The sequence below is a fragment of the Pezoporus occidentalis genome, unplaced genomic scaffold (genome assembly GCF_034315485.1).
Source record: "Pezoporus occidentalis ecotype Australia unplaced genomic scaffold, CSIRO_AGI_Poc_V1 ctg266, whole genome shotgun sequence".
Taxonomy (NCBI): Eukaryota; Metazoa; Chordata; class Aves; order Psittaciformes; family Psittacidae; genus Pezoporus; species Pezoporus occidentalis.
The window spans coordinates 408,743-421,621 of NW_026914567.1; positions in this window are offsets into that span (position 1 = coordinate 408,743).

Sequence of the window (12,879 nt, forward strand, 5' to 3'; positions counted from 1 at the left end):
CTATGTTGGTTTGTTTCCAAACCCGTCACTGTCTGCAAGCTGCTGCCATTTCAAGTGATGCTCTGCAGCAAAGCCCCGGCCCGGGGTCCCGCAGGGGTGGTTTTCCCTGCTTCTCCTCCCCAGCTCGCTGTCCTGCCCAGCACACGGCCGTCCCCGTCCAGCCATGGGGCAGAAAGCAGAAAACCAAAGTGAAATGCATGCTCCCGTTAAAGCCCCTGGGGCAGGGACACGCGAGTGTGAACCCCGGCCTGGGATCTGCTTTCACACTGGGACCTGCTCCAGTCCGTTGCACCGTGGGGAGTCCTCCTGTGTTTTGCTGGGTTCAGGGAGGTCAGAGGAGCCCCAATGAGACAGCCACCACCCTGCCGCAGGCGCTTCCTTGAAGCAGAATTAACCAAGCGAGTTCTTGACAGGAAATTGAAGGGACCTGGGTCTCTGCAGCCCGGTGGGACCCATGGAGCCGTCCATGACTCCTGGGGTGACCCAGTGACACCAGGCGTGCCCCAAGCCCCCGCAGTGAGCCCAGGGACAGCCCAGGCAATGCAGCGAAAGGGACCTGGTGTCAGCCGGCACTTCCAGGGCTGCTTTTTGGTGGCTGGAAGGGATCCTCCGGCCACCCCAACCTCCGCGGTGCCCAGACAGAGCAGGTCCCTCTGAGCTGAGCTGGCTGCAAGCCCAGTCCCGGCCCGAGCTCCGCTTCATGCGGCGAAGCAGCAGCGTGGAGGAGGAGCAGCCGAAGCCTCCCGCGGGCACTTTTCACCTTGTTTGGCTTGGGTCTGTCCTTCAGGAGCCACAAACCAGCTGAGCCGCCTCTCTCTGCGGCTGGTGCTTGGCCAGCCCTGGTGGTGACAGGGGCAGCGGGGAGGAGGCTCTGGGCACTGGGAATTCGCCAAAGTCCTCCCTGCTCCGGAGGTTTCCCACATGCTGGGAGCTCAGCATCCGCAGGGACACACAGGGCTGGGAGGGGGATGCTGTGTCCTGCCTGCACTGAGCCAAGGCTGTGCCTCCATCCCCTCCTGCAGCTGTGTAAGAGCAGGGTCAGGCCTGGTGACCACAGGAGAGGGTCGCAGCCACCGTGATGTGAGCTCAGGGAAGCCTCTGTGCGGAGCCTGCTCCAGCACCGCTGCTGGGAGGAAAGGGTTAAGGAGCTGCCAGGATGAGACCAGGGAATTCAGCTGCTGACGCAGGTGGGAGATCAGCAGGCAAAGCATCCCCACGCAGACACCGCAGCATCACCATCACCGGCACCGCTGACCGGGCTGTGAATGGGCGACAAACACCCCACGCAGGGAGCAGACCGGGACCTGGCTGCCACCCACAAGCACCCTGGGGTGCCCACCCTGTTTCTTGCTGCCAAAACATGGCCTGAAACCACCCCTTCTCCTGCAAATCGCTGCTGGAAGGATGCTGCGTGGTACCTGGATGCTCACAGGCACCACAAGGGGAGGCAGAGCTGGAGCCCTGCAGGGGTTGGGCGCTGTGGGGCAGGCAATGAGGGTCCACACGTGCTGAGTGCCTGGTCCTGAAAAATCACTTGTCAGTGGTTTGGGTAATAAAAAGACTTGGAACAAACAAGGCTGAAATCGGTGACACAGGAAGAAATGGCCAACCAAGACCTGGGGCTTTTGGGGCTTTTCCCCTGCATGGGATGGGATGGAAGTGGGGATGGGATGAGGGCGCCCATGGTACCACATCACTTGGCTTCTTCTGAGCTTCACAGGCAACACCCAAGAGGAAGCCATGGCTGCAAGCAGGAAGCAACAAGGGAAGAAGAAGGACCTTGTGGGGAGAACAGCCCCGCAGAAAGCGGGGAGCAAGGAGGGCACATCCCCCCCAGCACATGCAAATGGAAGGAGCAAGCCCCGTGCTGGCCAGGGCTGGGGTGGCCCCGAGAGCCCTCCGGGATGGGGCGGTCCCCACGGAACTGGGGCCGTTTCCCTCGCAGGCTGGGGCCCGGGCTCTGCTCCTGGGAATGGGGCAGTGGCTGCTGCGGGGCTGTGGGCCCCGCGTCACCGGGTGTGCGGCTCCTGGTGCTGAGGGCTCGGCGGGGCAGAGCTGCTGCCCCGGCCCCGTGTGCTGCCCCTCCAGCAGCCAGCTGTGGAGCCGGGCCCCGAGGCAATGTAATGGGATAATCGATGGCCCATTGTTGCTGGGCTTAATTTCGCCGTTCAGGCAGGGAACGAGCGGTGTGACCGTACGGAAGCACGAGCCGAGGCAAGGCAGGGACCAGCCCCGTGTCCCCTGCAGCCAGGGGCTGAGCGGGCCCCGGAGCCGGTCTCACCGGGGCTGCAGCCCCCAGACCCCGGCAGCCACGTGTGGGGTGCGAGGAGGTGCCATCACCGGGCATCCGCTTTGCTTTGTGTAATGCCAGGTCTAAGATGGCTGCAGCCGGGCTGAGCGTTACTGCGCTGCCAAAGCCCCTTTGCCAGCTCAAGCGGGAGCCTTTGCCAAAGGCCCCAGGCAGCGCCATACGGGAGGGAACCCCCGCGCCGCTGGCTGGGATCGCGGCCCCTTGCACGGCCCCAGCTCCGCAGCACCCACACTTTGCCCTGCTGCTGGCGGTGCCCACCCCGATACCTGGGAATCGCCCTTCCTCCTCACTGTTTATCTTCCTCGCATTCCTCCGGGCTGGCTCACACCCACCCGGCAGCGCTGCCGCACGTCCGGGCTCTCCTCACAGTCCCTGCTGCGTGATGGGGCTGTTACCTGCCCCTCGCTGCTGTTCCCTCTGGGCTTTGGTCAGTGCTCAGGTCCCTGGCGTCAGCCACAGCAAGTTCGCAGAGGGAATGAGTCCTGCATCACCCCAAAATTCCACTGCCTCCACTTTGCTCCCCACTGTTGTCCTCTGGAGCTGGCTGGTTCGACTGCATTTACTGCAGGTAGTGCAGGTACCGCACATCTGCTGGACCTCAGCTCACTGAACACCTCCAAGCTCTGGTCCTCAGCTTGTGTTACAAAAGCTCCTACATCACTTTGGTTCAGCCAAAACACGCAGACACACCACCGCTGTATCTGCCACCCCATAATGAGCTGTCGAGGTTACTGCTCCTTCCCCTCTGCCTCAGCTCCTGCCCCATCCTCTCCCCTTCGACTCCTCCGAGCCCAAGCATCCCCCAGGATGGATTCGCAGCGTGATTTCAGCCTGCATTTCATCTCCATGCTCTCAGCCCGTGCCAGTCCCTCCGATTCCCATGTCTGGGTGTGTGCCACCCCTCCTGAGCCAGTCTCAGCTGCAGACACCCTCCCTGACCCATGGACTGTCACTGCCCCTTGCGAAGAGCAACATTCCAGAGGGGCAGCCCTGACTCCGCAGCCTGGGCAGGACACTGGAGGCTGTGTCCAGCGGGATCCTGGCTGCAGCTCGGGCCGCGCTCCTGCAGAACCCCGCAGACGCGCTCCCAGCACCCCGCGCACCCATGGGTGCTGCGGTGAGGCTTTGCCCATGGCGGCAGCCCCCGGGGCTCCCCAGCGCAGCGGCCGATGAGCGGGAGCAGCCCCAGCGCCCTCCCAACGCTGCCTTTTATGGCCCTGCTGCAGCCCCAGCCCAAACATGGGCTGAGGAGCGGCGGAGCTGGAGCAGCCCAGGGCTGAGCAGCACCGTGCCCGTGTCGGCAGCACCCCTCTTACCTGGGGGGTCCCCGAGCCCCTGCACTGCTGCATCCCCATCCCCCTGCTCCTCACAGCCCCCATCCCTGCCCCATACAGCCCCATCCCTGCCTTGGACATCCCCACATCCATCCCTGGCTCAGACATCCCCACATCCATCCCTGCCTTGGACATCCCTACACCCATCCCTGGTTTGGACATCCCCACATCCATCCCTGGCTCAGACATCCCTACACCTATCCCTGGCTTGGATATCTCCACATCCATTCCCACCTCGTGCTCCATCCACACTGTGCCCAGTGTGTTCACTGTGTTTTCACACCTCCCTGTTGCTCACAGGGGGGACGAGGCTGCTGCAAGGGGTGCTCCAGGACTGAACCCCACTGTCCTCTCCAACACAAGGAGGCAGCACGTGTTGTTTCCTGGCTGCGGGCAGTAAATCCTCAGGGACTGGGACAGTGGCTGTGTTTTAATGACAGAGCTCCATGGATCAGCTCTGCAGTTGTGTTCACGCTGCAATCCCGCCTGCTGAGCTGACCATCAGCATCACCAAAGCCCCCGGTCCCAGGCTGAAGCCACAGCTCTGCCCTGGTCTGATGCTCACCTGCATCCTCTGCTCTCACACTGGGCCCTGCTGTTCTTTGCTGGTCAAAGCAGCCAAGCTGCTTTGCTTGGCTCATTTCTCACATTGTTCTGACCCTTCCCAGCTGCTGGAAGCTGAGACTGTCTCAGCCCCCAGAGAGCCCAGTGCCAGTGGCTTATCCCCGTGAGGGATCAAGCAGGGTGACCACAGCCCGTGCTGCCGACCTGGAGGATGGTTCTCCAGACTGGGAAAGCTCCTTAATCTATCACAGGGAAACCCAACCAGATCCAACAGCTGGAGCACAGAATTGTCCCTGTTGTGACTAGAAGCAGCAAGCACGTTTCCAAAAAGAGCTCTCAACCTGTTCCACCGAGCTGGTGGAGCTCCCACTGCACAGAGCTCCCTGAGAAGGTCCATGGGCAGCCGAAAAGCTGCTCCACTGCCCAGTGGCAGTGGGGGTCAGGGATGGGCTGTGCCGAGGACACGATGAGGCACAGTGCTCCCATGGGTGCTCGGCACATGGATCCCCAGCAGCAGGGGACGTGGGGTGGCTGCAGGAGGGCAGCAGAGCTGCTGCATGCGCTGCAGGGCGAAGGAGTGAGCTCCGGAAGCGAAGCATCGCTCATGCTGCCCGTGTGGATGCTGGAGTTCCCAGACCCTTCCCAGCATCCCCAGGGGAAACCAGGCAGTGAGCAGCAGCCTAAGAATAGGTGCCCGGGGCACAGAGAAAAGGGAAATGAGAAGGGTCCGCAGCTCACCAAGGAACAGCCCCTGGCCCAGCCGAGGCCCTGCCCAGCCTCACAGAGAGGTTTCCCCTGCCCAGCGAGGTCCATGATGTGGGGTCTCTCGGGCTGCAGGGCTCTCTGGACAGGAACACCCTGCTCTCACCGTGATGCTGCTTTGCCACTCTCCCGTGTGTGAATTCCAACACCTTCACCTGAACATCCAGCATGGAAAAGCACCCAAAGGTCAGGCACCAGCGCCCGCAGCGCCCAGGACAATGTCAGTATGGGCCAGGACCTCTCTCCCAGGCAGGGGCAGGGCCAACTTGAGTCCTTTAGCAAATACTCAGCTCTGTACCTCCAAATGCAGGCAGTCCTGTCTATACACCAGTCCAAGGAGGGGCCGAGGCTGCAGGAGCCAGTCTAACCAGTCAGCCACCAGTGTGCCTCCCCAGTAGTGCTCACCCAGCTCCTGCGTGGCTGTTTCACCCCGGTGTGAGCCAGGAGCCCAGCGCCTGCTCTGCCCTGTACAGCACACGATGGACTTGCCGGTTATCCTTGAGGTCTAAGGGATGTACTCACTGTCCCACCCGCATCCCGGCACAGGGCTGAGCTGTCTGCAGCAGGGACCCACGCAGGGTGCCTGAGCCCCACAGATTGGCAGGAGCAGGGACATGGAGCGGGGACCCCAGCACTGTGATACATGGTGATGGCTGCTTCGTCTTGGGGCCCATGACCCTGTGGGTTTCAGTCTACAAACACAGACGGGCTCCCTCCCCCAGGCAAGCATGTCCTTCTAATGGGTTTAATGTAGCTGGGCTTGGGTTGCACTAAGCAGCTTCGTGGCAGGAGCTCTGCGGTGACAGCGCAAGGCACAGGGCAGGCAGCACGGCCGGAAAATCTTTGTGAAACCCTTGGAAGCAGCAGCACTCGGTGCAATCCGCTGCAGGGAAGGTGCCCAGGCAGGGGCTGGGGAACCTCCTTGCACCGGCCATGGGCTGCGGCTGCAGCAGCCGAGGTGATGCTCGAGCAGCAGCAGGAAGGAAGCGGCAGCATCGCAGGGAAGGGCTGTGAGAGCTGCGCCGCTGCCTCGCTCAGGTGCAGGAGGATGGAAACGGCCTCACCACAGAGCCACACGAGCTTCCTCCCTCTGCCTGCACCGGCACAGCCTGCGCGCAGGCGGCAGCGCCTTCAGAGCTGTCGCACGCTGTGCGGTGGCTGCTGGTCACAGCCATGGATCAGCCAGGGGAGAAGCACAGGGGCAGCAGCACTCGGCCGAGTTGTGGCTGCCGGCTCCACCGCAGCAGCTCCCAGGTCACTCCCAAGGGAACCGCATGCCCGGAGCAAGGATCCTGTGTGAGGAGGGACCCAAAAGTGCAGCCACAAACCCGCTCATTGCACGGGCGCAGCACCAAGCACCGGGAGCTGCAGCTCACTGTGCCACCGGCCAGGACGCCGCAGCCCCGGGGAAGGTGTCTCTGCCCGCGGCAGGTTGTTTGGACTGGGTGGGTTTTAGAGCCCCTTCAACCCAAATCCGGCTGGGATTCTGTGATTCCATGAGTTACCCGTGACCACGCACCCTTCGCCATGTGCCAGCCTCGCCATGTGCCATTCCCGGACCGCAGGCCAGGACAAGTGCTGACACAGCCCTCGCCTGCTCCTCTTCCTGCAGCTCTCCCAGCGGTCCCAGCCCAAACCAGTAATTACCACTCCTGTCTGTGGGCAATTACCCATCACTGCTCGGGGAGCGGAGGCCGCGGCTCCACTTGGGATCAGCACCACGGGGTGTGATGGCTCTGCCAGAGGAGCCGGTCCCAGCAGCGGGTGGTGCCCGCAGCACTGGTCCTGGCATGGGAGGGCTGCAGCTTTCCCTGCTTCCCTTTCCCTCCTCCCCGTGCCCTGTACCCTGGGAGCAGCTCTCCACCACACCAGTCCCCCTGCCCTTCCCAGGCAGCTTATGGCAGCACCCTGGTGCAGGAACGCTCTCCACGGCTGCAATCGCTGCAATCACAGCCAATCAACCTATCAATCAAGCAACCAATCCATCCATCAATCAGTGTCTGCACTTAACTATCTTGGCATGACCAGCACAGTTCCTTCTGTAGCTGGAGAAGGCTTCATGGGTGCTTGTCCCTGCCAGGAGGAGCAGTTGCTTGGGTGGGTGCTAAGGGAGTTTGAGCATGGGATGAGTCCATTGGGTGACCTCTGGGTGTGCTGCCCCCCAAGAAGCCCAGCTGAAGCCCCTTCTCCTGGCTCAGAGGAGCAGCCTGATGCAGGGTGAGCAGAGCCTGGCACTGCCATCCCTGTGGGTGTGTGCAGCCCAAGCTGGCTTTGCAGCAGTGTGAGTGGAGGAATCAGGTTTTGCTGCATGTGGCAGCTCCAGCGGTGTGTTGCTGCTGAGGTTCAGGTGGTGTTTATCTCCCAGGGATGATTTGGGGACTGGTTTTCCCTGTGTTTAATGCTTTCAAAACAAACTTCAGGTCGAAGTTTCTGATCTTCTTTCAGTTTGCTCATTGAAATGTCAGATTAATGCTTCTGTGCTCCAGAGGCCCAGCCCTCCCACTGAAGCCATCTCCCTGGCCGCCCATGCAGAGTCAGAGCAACCTGAGAAGCTCCAGACAAAATCCTTCCCTGGAAGCTCCTGTAACTGTCCAGCAACTGCAGTTGCATCATCTGCCCTCATCCCACCACCAGACCACACGGGGTGAAACCAGTGCCCAGTGACTCCTTTGAGTGGTCAAGGCTTTGTACTAGATCCCAATCTTGGACTGTTTCCTAGAGAGGGATGGGGACCCTCCTGCAGGTCTGGGCTTTGACTCACTCCATTGGGAGCAGGTTGGTGGTTTTGCTCATTAAGGAGTGCGGAGGCCTGGCTCCTGCTTGCTCTGATGGGGGAAGTGTCTGCCTGGAGGCTTCTGTCCTGGCACCTCTGGTGTGAAACGAGCTGCAGCTTCTCCGCCCGGCTCCCAAGGAAAAGGGAATTTCTTGTTCTCCTCTGGAGCTTGCTGGAGAGTCACGGGGGAAGCCCTGGGAAGCCACAGGGGTAACTTCTTCCCAGAGCCTCTGTTGATGGTATTTCCAAACCACCACCTGAGCTCTGCTCTCCTCGGCAGAGCCTCCTGCTTTCTCCCGCTCTCTGCAAGGGGAGCACAGCTCCCATCTGCCTGGAGAGGGGAGAGGAAAACCCAGACTCACCTCAGGGCTGTTATGCCAGGGCCAGCCAGAGCCATCCTGGCTCCTGGGCTGTGTGTGGGACACTGGTGTTCCCTGTGCGGCTTCTGCTGCAGAGGAGCCTTTGTGCAATGCGCTTCACTTGGGTTTGTGTCCACAATTCTACCCGACTCCAGTGGCTTCCTGTCTGATTTTGTGGAGCAGCTCCGAAGCGGAGCGGCCTGGGGCTTGCAGCCTGTGGGTGCTGTTTGTTTTCCCATGGAAGTGCATGGAGCAGACTGGAGAAGCGTGCTCACATCTCGGTCCTTTCACAGGGCTGAGCGGCTCCTCGCTGCTGCCACCAGTGACTGCAGCCTCATGGAGAGACATGCGCAGCCCCACTGCTGATGGAGAGAAATCTCATCACTGCTCTTGGCTGCAAGGAGCAGCATCTGCTTAAGTGACACGAGGTGGAAGGGAGCTCGGAGCTCAGCCCTCAGCAGGGCTGCTCGTAGGGCAGATGATGCTCACCGGGCTCCCTGCAGTAAGCAGGGGAAGAGTTCCCATCTCCCTCTACCCCACAGCCCCCTGCTCTCTTCCTGAGTGGGAATGCTTCCCAGTGTTCACCGCCTGTGCCCTCAGGCAGTTCGCACTGCCATGGGACACGGGGCAGGCAGGATCTGCTCCCATCAGGTGGGTGCTGAGCCCTGTGCTGTGGAAGGATGGACATGGCTGGGGACAGAGGGATTCCAGCACCTCTTTCCTCTGGATTTCTCCTGACTTGCCTGACTCTAAGAAGATTAAGGACAGATGGTCTCTGAGGCACCCATGCCTAAGGCTGGGGGTGAAGACACAGCGGAGAAGGGCCCTGGGGAAGGGGGGCTATTCCCATCCAAGTTCCCAAGGGATGGGGTCTCCTGGAACCTGCTGTTAGGCGCTGCCCTCCCTGCAGCTCCATGGGGCTGGGCAGTCACCTCCTTCCGTCAGGGCTGCCCCATCCATGGGGGCTTCCAGGGTGCCCACACAATGAGCACCCCGGGTAACTGTGCCAGGCGCACCCCGTGCCTCAGCCCCTGCACGGGAGCAGGCTCCATTGTGCTTTGTTGAAGCGCTGGGGAAGCACACGGTGCACCGACACGTGCCTCATGCGGGGGCATCCTGCAGGCAGCCTCTCCTCGTCCGTGCTCGGAAGCAGCTCCAGAGAGAAAATCCACCCAGCGTGGCCCGGCAGCGGCTGCAGCGATGCGCTTGTGAAGCCCTTTAGAGCTCCACGTGATGACCCAGTTCAGGGGGGGTTTGCCCCTGGATTTTCCCACTGCTGCTGCCTCTGTGTGGGTGCTGGCAGCTCCAGACCCTGCTGCTGTGATTGGGTTTAAAGCCACCGGCTCGTTCCACACTGACAGCCCCAGCCTCGAGTGCTCAGACCCTGCGAGCGTTACAGCGCCAGGCACCCCGAGCACCGGTTTTCTTCCTGCTGCAGGGTCTGAAAATGCTCGTGTGTGCTCCGCGGCCCTGGATGTTTTCCTGCGAGCACTGAGAAGCGCACGGTTTGTGCAAAGGGGGTTTTGCTGCATTAGAAAGCCCGTTACACTGGGGGCAGGGCGCGCGTCACTTCAGCTGCTGGAGTGAAGGTGCTGGGATGCTCCAGGGGTTTTCAGCGCCTGTGCTGGAGTGAATTCCAGCCCAGCTGCCAGCAGTTGTGTCTTCCCTCATCATCTGAACCAGCCCTGGCCAGCAGTCACTCAGCACCAGTGGTGGGTTTGAACCGTGAGGCAAAGGGGCAGCTTGTGTTTAGAAGGAGACAATAATTGCAAGTCAGATCTGCTTGTTCAATACTCTATTGACAGATTTGCCTTGGCAACCTGGAGCAGGGTTTCATTGTCTGCATCTTACCTCATGGCATCCTATTGATTGAGTGGTGGGTTTTGTTTTTGTGGGTTTGCTTTTTCCCCCTCCCCAAGCCTACCTACTCGTCCTTTTCTTGTCTCCAGCACGGTGCTGACCTCAGCACAGGCTTTATTATAACCTGGTTTTCAAACTGGCCACAACTCCAGATGTGAACCAGGGCTGACAAAAGCAGAAGGGCAAACCCAGGAGCCCCATTGGCCACGGCTGTGGGTGACCAGGTAGGAGGAATGAATGGGACCAGCACTCCCCCCCTCCAAGGACACCCTCATATGAGTCACAAAATCTGTGTCTGGCCCCAGCAAGTGGCCTTGGAAGGAATGCTGTAACTACTCATGAATTAACTTTCTGTTCTTTGGTGCTTTGCCTGGTGTGATCCTGGCCCTCTGGGGCTCCAGGAGGAACCCTTGGCCCCACCAGGGCACCCCAACTGCAGCCTTGGAGTCATGTGGGTGGCACTGGAGGGTTACAGCTGAGGAAGAATTGCTGGTTTGAATTGCTAATAATGATACAGACTAATGAGCAACATCAGAAATGATGGCGTGTGTAATCAGTGCCGATGATAGCAGCATCAAGCAGGGGCGAGGGGAAGTGAGTGCCTCGTGTTTCAGGGGCAGAACCTGGCCCTGGCTCTGGGGTAAGAATTTGGTAAATTATGATGAAAACAATGAACCCAGACAGACCTCAGCTCTGGGCAGGAGGAGGGAACATGGCCAGCGAGTATCTGAGGGGAAGTTGCCTCTGTGGGTTTCCCAGCACCTGCAGGAAGCACATCTGGCTCTGGCTGTTGGAGGTTTTGTCATACAGCTGCCCCGGGGCTGCCCCATGCAGAATCAGGGCACATGGGGGGGTTGCTGGAGCCCCTGTGCTTGGTCTGTGCCCACTCCTGGCATCTTCACTGGGCACAGGGCCCTGTGGCTGCTGATGCTCTGTGGGTGTAAAGGAACCTGAGACCTTGCACGGTGTGTGGCAGCCACAGTACGTGTGTCTGCCCTTTGTGCCTCCCCCAAACGGGCAAATCATAATCTGTGTGGTGTGAAACAACCACTCTCTTGGTTCCAGCAGGCAGCAGCTGGTTCTGGTTTCTTTAGGTTGGAAACTTCCTCTCCCTTTTCTCATCCCTGTGATATGCCCCAGCCAGTCAAGAGGAGGCAACAGTTGGAAGCGTTGCCTCCTTTCCTCATTTAGGGTATGTTACGTGGTTCAAATAAGGTGTCCTCTTTCGACTCGACAAAGGGGATGATGTATCAGTTCATGAGCTGCTGTTATCTGAGCAAGGTAAGAGAGAGAAAATCACCACCATTACAATCATTACTGTGAATCATGTGCAATCAGCCTGGTAACAGAAAGCAGATGAACATCCTGCAGAAGCCTACAGGACGGGAGCTGGCACTGAGCTGTGGGAGCTATGAAGCATTAAATGCTTTTAATGTTGGTTTTCGGTGTTGCTTTCACCTTTTTAAATTTATTTAATATTTCATCAGTGACCTCTCAGCCTGCTCCCGAGGCAGGTTCTGCCGCGATGCCAAGGATGTCTGCTCACACGGTTAAAAATATATATGTATTTTATATATATACGCAGGCAGCTAGCCCTGCCCTCCTTATCTCCTCTTCCTGCCGGGGGCCTGGGAAGAGCCCAGCATTCCCGGCCGGCTGGGCCCGGAGCTGGGGATGAATTGCACCAAATCCTGCTCATCCCTGGGCATCCAGTTTTATTGCCAGCGTGAGTGGCTTGTGCTCGGCTTGTCTCCTTTGGCAACAGGAGAAGCTTGAAATGTCAAAGGGGAGGGTTAACAAACTCCGTTGGCATAAATTTCAATGGATGTGTGGTTCTTAGGAAAACGGCTAAGTTAAAAAATAGATAAAATAAGACTTTAAGCGTGGCCACGTGCGCTGCTTTGGGCTGCGGTTCACAATGGATAATAATTCTTACATTAAGCCCCCTCGGCCCTCCAGGGAAATCAAAATTGTAATATCAGTTTGCTTTTTATTGGCTCGGCTCCGCGATCGCGGCGGCTGCGTCTTTGTTATGGTCCCCGATGCGGTGACATTCAGCGGTGCCCCCGGGTCCAGGAGGGGACGGCCCCGAGGGAACGCGGCGCATTCTCGGGTGGACGGGCGCTACGGCCCGACCCCCGGCAGAGGACCCGCTCCGGGTCCCGGTGCCGCTCGGGCTCAGCCCCGCGGCTCCGGCACCACCGCGAAAGTTGCGGGGAGCGGCAGCTCCGTCCGTGAACCGGCAGAGTCCCGACGGAGAGGGGACGGCGGCAGCAGGACCCCGGCCCCGGGGCGCACAGGGAGCGGCGGCTCCGGTCCTCTGGCACCTGCGAGGACCGATCCCGGCCAACATCAGGAGCAGAGACCCCCGGGACCTGCCCCACGTTCGTTCTCGTCCTGCCCCGCGGGGGTCGGCAGCAGGGACAGCTCCCGCAGCGGCGGCGCGGAAGGCCCGGAGCGGACCGTGCCCTCGGCGGGGGCTCCGCACCGGGAGGTGCCCGGCTGGCCCCGCTCCACCTGCCCAGGGCTAGGAAGGTCGCTTCCGCTCGGCACCGCCACGTTTCCCGGTGCAGAGCAGGGAACGGCTGAGGCGTCCCCGCTGTCAAGCCGCAGCTCCGCGCGGACACGCGTGGGCCACAGCCCGCTCCCCGTCATCCGCTCGAACGAGAACGAGTGCGCGGAGCCTCCCGCCCCGTGCTCTCCGGTCCCCGCACGCCGCCGCCGTTTGCGGCTTCCGGCACCGGGCGAGGGAAACCCATCGCCACCTGCCCGGGCCCCGCTTCCCCGGGGCGCTCCGGCCTTCCTGCAGCAGAGGATCCCCGCCGCTGCGTGGCTCGGGCCGTGCTCCCGCGACCACGGGGACCCTCCGAGCAGCGCCCGGCTCGCAGCGGGGCGAAGGATCCTCCGGGCCGGGCT